Source organism: Abramis brama, assembly GCF_963993115.1.
Source record: "Abramis brama genome assembly, chromosome: 6".
Taxonomy (NCBI): Eukaryota; Metazoa; Chordata; class Actinopteri; order Cypriniformes; family Leuciscidae; genus Abramis; species Abramis brama.
In genome coordinates this window covers 24,061,483-24,070,334 of record NC_139968.1, presented here as the reverse complement: position 1 = coordinate 24,070,334, position 8,852 = coordinate 24,061,483, and the positions used below count along the sequence as shown (strand labels likewise).

General features: G+C 34.8%; 1 long non-coding RNA gene across 1 annotated transcript; it reads right to left on the bottom strand.

Annotated features, from left to right (window-relative positions):
- Nucleotides 1-4,766: 4,766 nt before the first annotated feature.
- On the bottom strand, nucleotides 4,767-8,146 carry LOC311085236. The gene is made up of 2 exons (XR_014606754.1): nucleotides 7,990-8,146; nucleotides 4,767-6,246 (listed from the first exon to the last, which is right to left on the bottom strand). It is a non-coding gene; the product is annotated as an uncharacterized lncRNA (long non-coding RNA).
- Nucleotides 8,147-8,852: the final 706 nt, after the last annotated feature.

The following is an 8,852-nucleotide window of genomic DNA, read 5'->3' as shown; positions in this document are numbered from 1 at the left end:
AGTAGTCGGATGTCCCACACACTGTCAGAAAGTTTATAAATGGCATTGTATTCATTAAAATTATTACAAATTGGTCCCTGTCTGTTCATGTTCCAATGATACATGATGTCTCTCCACACCTCATATCCTACCTCTGTTTGCAAGAGTGGAAAAGCTTATCTAACCACATTATCATGTCACATGACATCAGATACTCGATTATTTTGTCGTAATCATATCAGTTACACTGCTGATAACTGTCCCATTTGCATGTAAATCGTGTTTTTTTTTAAACGAGTTCATATGATTATTGCTTGCTATTAAAGACATACTCTTATTCATAGAAATGCCCACATATCAGTGAACTTATTACATAAAAATGCTTTCAACATTTAATTATGCAACACTCTTTACAGAAAAATATCCCACAGTTATGGATAAACTCACAACATCATCATCAAGTGCTGTGCTGGGCACATTGGGCAACAAGTGACCTCCAACGTATTCGATCCATGGCCAAGTTCTCCACATCTTCCCATGGGACACTGACATTCTTCAGGTCTTCGTGAAACGTGTCTCCGTGTCTTCCTTGCTGTCTCCTGCATCCTCCTGGTGGTGTCCACTTCATCACTGTTTTTGGGTGTTGTTGTTTGGGCATGCGTAGGATGTGTCCAGCGAGGTGCACTCTTTGCTCTGTCTCAGTTTCTCTTCATGTGAAGTCCCACTCCTTGTGATCTCTTTGATATATGCTGAACCAATATTGAAAATAAATAGTGATTTATCTTTTTCCATATTGTTAAGGCATTTTGTTTTCTCTTTTCAGCTTCATAAACTGTACTTGATGTCTACCTAAGACCTTTATCAAAAAAAGTGTCAGTGCTCATCAGGTGTTTTGCTAAAGGACATATTCATTGCTATCCATTAGTTTTAGTCATGCAGAGACTTCATGATGCAATATACAAATGTATATTTCTGCAAGTGTGTATAGCAGGTGTTTGTCCGAACAATTGAAGATAGTGAGAGTGTTCAGGAAAACCTTTTGAAAACAATCAATATTTTTGGAATTCTTTTCAGTGCTGAAAGAGTATTACAGAAATTACACACCTGACATACTGGATATTATTCTGAGTTTGTTACCTTTACATTTAAATGGACTTAATGTCTTACATTTAGCTTCATTAAACCTTTTATTACAGTGGTCACTATACCATAACTACATCTATGGTATCATTATATCACTACCTGGTTAATGTAAATGTAATATACCTGTGAATGTATTTTATAGAAGCATTTTCTTGCTGACATTTATAATCATCAACTATTTTAAGTTGCCTTTCATTTAGTTACAATAAAAGTGACCAATAATCACAAGGATATAGAATTAAAGTTGCGAATTACGTTTTTGCCTATTTTTTCTTTAAAGTGAAGAAACAAATATATTTTCACATAACAAAGTTGAATCTCATCTCTTGGTTTGTACATTTTTTATTTTTTTTTACGTTACTGTATGTGTCACTATAATAGATTACCCCTGTATCTGGATATTTTATATATATATATATATATATATATATATATACATACATATATAATTAATTGATTATTATTGTTGTGCAGTAGTTTTGGCGCTACATTTGTCTTTAAACAGTTTGACATTAAATATTGGAATATGCTTTCAAAATTGTGTGCATTAATTGTGGTTTTGTTACATTTATTTGAATATAACTGATATACCTTTGATATACTATACATACACTGTAAATGTTAGAAGCAGTTTAGTACATGTAATTATCTTTAATTAAAATACTGCAAAACTACCCTGCTGTAGGCCATTGCTTAGAAACAAGTAATAAAAACTCGGTGAGTGTTTTAGCGCAATTTTCTCACCTCATGGGATCACAACACTAAGAGATAGTAAATCTTTTCCTGTTTTTTTTTTTTTTTTTTTTTGCGTTCCCGAGATTAGACCTTCCTTAACATAATGCCGAAAACCCGAAGTCTCTAGGTGGTCTGGTTGAGGAGTAGATAGAAGTGCAAGATTGGTGCGCACAGACAGAACAGAAATCATGAGTTAACAATCGCAATTTTGTCCGGTGGAAAATTGCGCTAAAAAGTTTCTCTTTCAAATGATCATCCATCAGTCTAATCAAATAAGCAAATTTGTATCATTGATCATGTGAACTCGTTTTTGGATGGTAACCACACAACGGAGTCTTTTGTTTTTAAATATGAGATTTATAATTTAATTAGAAGGAATACATGTTTAACAGCACAAATATTAAATATTTAAGGTATATATCCCTGCAGCCGGAACCAGAAGAGATCTGTCATCATTTACCATAAATGGGCAAGTAAATGTGAGGCATTCTGTTCAGCTGGGTTGTTATTGGTTGTGACTTTATCGCAGAACTCACTGTGATTGGACTATCGTTTAACCCATATAAAACGGCGCTTCATGTTAAAAAGTATGTTTTGGTGTTATTATTACGTTAGTTATACATTAAGTTAACTATAAAGTGTCTCTATGTTGTGAGAAATTACTCCTTTACCGAGATCCCAACCCTAACCCTAAGCATGTCTGCACATTTCAATGAACTACATCACCATGTTTCATTTTCCATTGATAGAATGACAGAGATATGTGGGCAATGTAGTTTAAAACGTTTATTAATGAAACAATAAATGTTAAATAAATAATATATTTAATGGACAACTGGATATCTAAATTTGTTCATTGTGCTAACCTTTATGATAGATATGAGGGACAGGCTGCAATTTTATATTTTACTGTGAGCACTTTAAAAATAACCTTTATGCCAGCTTTCCATATATGTCTGAAAACTGTGGCCAACATTATTTATTAAACATAGCATAAGCAGTTGTCCTGCCGATTTTCTCTTTGATACACAAACCGGACTTTGAGTTACAGCCATTTGAAATGTCAATTTTTTTGCTCTTCTGGGGGCCGTTGCTGGGCCCCTGGGGGTGGATGGACAGTATTATCTACACAGATATACACACACTATTCCTATTACACAAGGATACTGCACCATTCAGTAAAAAATGAAAAATTTGAATGAAAAAAATTCACTCCCTCTAATTGCTGCTTATATACCTGACATCAGTAATGTCTATGCTTTCATTTGAAATGCAGTAGTAGATGTACTAGAATGATCAACATGGATCATATTCAATTATGCTTGAAGTGTTTATAGCAAGATAGCCCACTGCAGCCTCTTGTTATTCACATAGTTTCTCTTTATTCTTTATCACTGCAAACTGGCATACATGCAAGTATGTGCAACTTTTGTTGCATTGTTGTCCCAAATATCATTAACCAGATCTACATTTTTATGTCTTAAGTAAAATAAGTATGGTAATTCGTTTTTTACAATCGCTATGATAATTTTTTCAATACTTTTAACAAATTTCCTAAACTCTTAACGCACCAACACACCTACAAAAAAAAACAAAAACAACGCAAATGGTACCTCTTTGTTAACATGAATGTCTATCTGACGGACCCCCGCGTGGAAAAACGACGTCAAGGGTACACCTCTTTCGTTGAAACTTGACACCAGGGGTCCTTGACCATGCGTCAGACATTTGACGAGTAGGGAGTGAGACTGTGTTGACAATACAAAATTAAATAATTTCATGATATACTGTGCTTAATGCTTTGTCACAGGAAACAGCCCTGAGATATTAGGTTTATACTATTAAGTTTAAGTCTGTGAGTTAAATTGTGTATTTGTACATTTCACATCCTCTAAAACTCCAACAACACAAAACAGCTTGTGTGACTATTGATGGTGTTTTGGTCTCTTTATGCTTTATGGAAATATTTGCAGCTCGGTGAAGATCCCCACAAAAGATCCCGATGGATGCTGCTGCAATGAACAAAATGACAGAAAATGACAAATACAAACACAATTATTATTATTACTGGAGATCATCTTTACACATTTCAGTGAATGTATTAATTTATTTTAAAGTTAATATACAGTATGTTTTAGACTTGGCTCTGTTGTGATGTGTTGTTTGTCATTCTGACTCATTTAAAAGTGTTGATGCTGAATGTCTCAACAGGAAATGGCATGTCTTATCAAGAAAAAACATTTCTCAGATGTATTAAGCAATATGGTTATTATAGTTTTGCATTTTTAAATGAGTTTTTATTTTAATATCATCTTCAATTTTGCTTTAAATTTCAGTTTAGTTTTAGTTAGTTACATTAAACACTGAGGTAAAAGCATGTTAAGGTTTGTGGTTACTATCATTTTACTACACCTATCACAGTACAACTAAGGTTACTGTGGTAAAATCATGGTAAGTGTTGTGGTTTCTGTGCGTTTACAACAAATATCACATTAAAACTACCAATAATGAGGTAAAAGCATGGAAAGTTTTGTGATTACTGTCCTTTACTACACCCATCACAGTAAAACTAACAAACAACTCGCGTCTGTTGTTGACGCTGAAGGTTTCCCATTGAAAGCAACAGAGTTCCTAATTCGTCACAGAGTGACACAAAGGGCCAAGGCACTTGACCATGCTTCAGTTTTTGATGCCTTGGGAGTGAGAAACTAATAAAAAGTTTTCAGTTTTTAGTTGAAAATGGTGTTGTGTAAATGGCCTTTTACTTTTATAAATGTTTACAATTTTCCCCACACAATGTCTGAGCTCTGTTAAAACAAAAAGTTATTAATCAAACAATATCTAAACACCAAAACAATATCTGTCGGCTCTTGTCGTGAGAAAGTGAGAAAAAGAGAATGAACTGGATGTAGTTGAAATAGGGTTTAATGTAAAATTAATGTTTTAAAGGGCACAATATCATTCAGTCTTTAGGAAGTTACAGCAAAAAAACACACACATATATATATATATATTAAAGAAAAGAAAAAATGAGAACTATGGCTTTCTTCACATATGACTCTTAAAGGGATAGTTAATCCAAAACTACAAAAATGCATGGGTTTATTCATAGTGAAAAAGAAAGTCACACAGGTTTATAATGACATGACGGTGAATGAATGACAGAATGTCTGAACTATCCATTTAAACATTCAGTTAAGATTCAAATAGGCATTAAGCACAGGTAAAGGAAACAACCAACTGAAATATGAAAGAAATTAATTCTTTTATAGAGTTTTATAAAGTTTGAGAGTAACCTGATGGCATAGCTTTGGTTGAGGAAGAGAGTAAATATGTAATCTGTAAATAGCTGGTCTTTGTCAAAGCTGCTGGTCACTGTTGGGTTTTTATGAGCTTGTTTGACAGCTGTCTTTGTGTTGGTGGTGTGACAGTAGCTTTTCCATTTCCATATCAGAACTCTCTGACCCTTGCTCTCCCTGTACGGCTGTAGCAGAACCCCCTAAATCTTCCCGTCCCTCACCCGCCTGAGAACTCCCTGACTCATGCTGTCCCGTTGTAGCAGAACTCCCCGACCCTTGCTGTCCCGTTGTAGCAGAACCCCCCGACCCTTGTTGTCCAGTTGTACCTATTAGACATGCACAGGAAAATCATAAATATTAAAATTGCATTAAATAAAGCATGATCATTTGCAGCCATTTCCAGTTAATTGCATTTAAGTTTTAAAATTTATGTTTAACCCTCATAACACATTTGGGTCCTTTTTGCCTCGGAAGACATACAGTATAACTTTTCTAAAAAGAAATGCATTTTTTTAAGGTAATTTATTAAGATATAATCATTAAAAAAAGTTACATGGTTTTGTTTAATCTATAAAGTTATATTAGTGTAAAAAAACTGACGAACCATTGCAGCATGAAACATTTACCACTTTTTTCATCTGAAGTGAAAGATTGCGCATGTTTGCAAGTTTATTTTGTTTGATTTTGTTTATGTTGTTTTGTTAAAAATAAATATGTAGATTTCATAAATGTGGACTGTTTTGAGCAATCATGAGTTAAATCAAATTCCATTAAATCCAATAGGGTTAATAAGATTCTCAGATTATACTTAGTAAGGTCACAAGACACACAAAAGCTGATGGCATTTGATGTCATTAACATCAAGGCGGTGTTGTAGCCGGTGCGTTTAAGAGACTTACATCCTCAGTTGCATTTTCAGGTTTGTTCATCGGAAGTTTGTCAGTGCATTGCACAGACTGTTCCTCATTACCTGGATCTTGATGTCCTTGAATCTCTTGATCAGTGCGGCCCGCTGATGTTTGACTTTTGCAGTAGTCAAGACTCACAAAAATAATTGCTGGGATGCAGAAGATAATAGCCAGAGTATAACCTGAAATAAATAAGATAATAGCCAGAGTATAACCTGAAATAAATAAGATAATAGCCAGAGTATAACCTGAAATAAATAAGATAATAGCCAGAGTATAACCTGAAAACAAATCCTTACAATTACAATAGGGTTTCAGCATTTCATGCTTGAACCCCTAAAAACACTAGTGTGCTTTCTCTCTTGCACTCCGAAATAAAATACAAACACATACACGTCATGCATAAAATGTGCACTTTCTCAGCACTTTCAGCATTTTTATTGGCTTTTGCTACTTTAAAAGAATAAAGACAGTGAAAAGGAAAATTATTAGGGACAGAGAGAGGAAATACTAGCAGGGGCGTTGCTAGACATAAAGCTCTACTGGGGCACAGGTCCCCCATTGTTTGTCTGAGATAGCAAAAGTGACTAAGGAGGCCGTGGCTTACCGATAGGTCAATTAAATATAAATTTCATATCCGAAAGAATGATTCATTGTTATAACAAACAATCAAATACAGTAGTACAGAACACAACATTGTGTGTATTTTCTGTGCTATACAGTGCTGCAGGCAGGGGCGTTTGTTTCAAAAACGGGGGCATGCTCCCTCAAGAAAATTTGGATTTCTCAGACCTACAAATGTGTATTTTAAGGTGTTTGAAAGCCAAAAAATTGGATAACAATAGCTTTAAAAGCATGTTAGTGGGCAGCATAGCATAAATGATTTATCAAGCAGATAACAGATTCTTAAACAAAGGATAAATGTTGCAATGAATGATCCACACTACAAAATGTTAATGTGTATTGTCAACATTCAAAACTATTTTAACTCTTCCAAAAATTTTGTTTTTGAGTAACTAAAATGATTAGCCCACATACACACAAAACTACACACAGATATGAATTATGTAGAACACTACTATCTTGTGTCTTTTGCTTGTTCAGTGTGCAGTGGAGTGTATAGGAGTTTGTCACATGTACATGTATGTGCACAAATACACTGTATATATTATACAGGATGTTTGATTAATGTTACAGTTATTGAACTAATCTGAATCAACACTGAAGTGACTATTAACTGAATATTAACACTATTGGCTTGTTGGCCAAGCTGCTTCTCAGGCGATTTTTTTAATTTGTTACTATTGTGAAGCTGCTGTGAAACAATATATTGTAGCTCATATATGTATATATATATAAATATATACGGATCTCCACACACACACACACACACTGAATATTCAAAAATGGCAAGTCAGAAACTCAACTCTATTTCTAAAGCGCTGTGTGTGTGTGTGTGTGTGTGTGTGTGTGTGTGTGTGTGTGTGTGTGTGTGTGTGTGTGTGTGTGTGTGTGGGTGTGTGTGTGTGTGTGTGTGTGTGTGTGTGTGTGTGTGTATATATCTAGCGCTGGGAAATAGAATCACCACCCAGAATCAAACTTACATTTGATGTCTGTCTTGGCTACGTTTCATTATCGACCTGCATTGCTGATCAGGGTTTTGATACTTTTCAATGAACACAACATGCAATTATATGCAAATAGTTACGGCCATAAATTTAAGAAAATACAATTTTTACAGGTTCAGAAAAGTTAAACTAATTCAACAGTATATGTCTAATTAATTTAAACTTTTCCTCTTTTTCTTTAAAAATGACAAACATGGAGGCTACATGGAATTACTCAAAATGGAAGTGAATGGGGCCAATTTCTGAAAGGATTTATAAGCAGAAGTGTGAAGCTTATAATGGAATAAAAGCACTTACATTGATTCTCTGTCACGGATGTTATCCGCTGTCTCTCTCTCGTCTTGTGTGTGTGTGGGCGCTAACGCTGATTGTCTGATTCTCTCATCAGCGCCAGCTTCACTCCAGCCAGCCTATTTAATGCCTTGTCTTTCGTCTTGTGTTTGTCAGATTGTTGTTGGAGCTTCCTCGAGTCGTTTCCTGTTCTCCTCGTGTGTACTCTACACTCAAAAGAGAGACTCCGCCTCTCCACTTTCAGTCCTGGAGGATAAACAAAGAGAATGTGAGTCGTGTCCCAATGCGAGTCAAAATGTAATATTCAGATAATATTTGGCTTTTGTGAACTCTACTACCCTAAGGAGAAGAAATTCCTGATGCAACTGGATACAAGTGGAAATTATGTTCCAGTGATTGTGAACAAGTGTCTTGATTTGCTGAAAAAAACATCGAAGTGGTTAAATAAGTTAAAGGGTTAGTTCACCCAAAACAATCTTGTCATGATTTATCCTCCCTTATGTTGTTCAAGACCTTCATGAGTTTCTTTCTTCTGCTGAACACAAAATATGTAATGTTACATATTTTGTAACATTTTTCAAAATATATATTTTTTGTATTCAACAGAAGAAACTCATACAGGTTTGGAACGACATTAGGATGAGTAAATGATGGCATAATGTTCATTTGTGGGTGAACCTTTTCCGAGGCTTACAATTTTATTTTGCAGCTGATCCAGGTCATTTCTAGTTGAAAAGCTTCTCATTTGTCTGGTGTGATCAATCATGCTCTGCACTGATTGCTGCATAGTTTAATATTTCGCTGTACAGTACACACAAGGGCATAAGCTAGACTGTGATTATGTTAATTTTCTCATTGGCATCAATGTA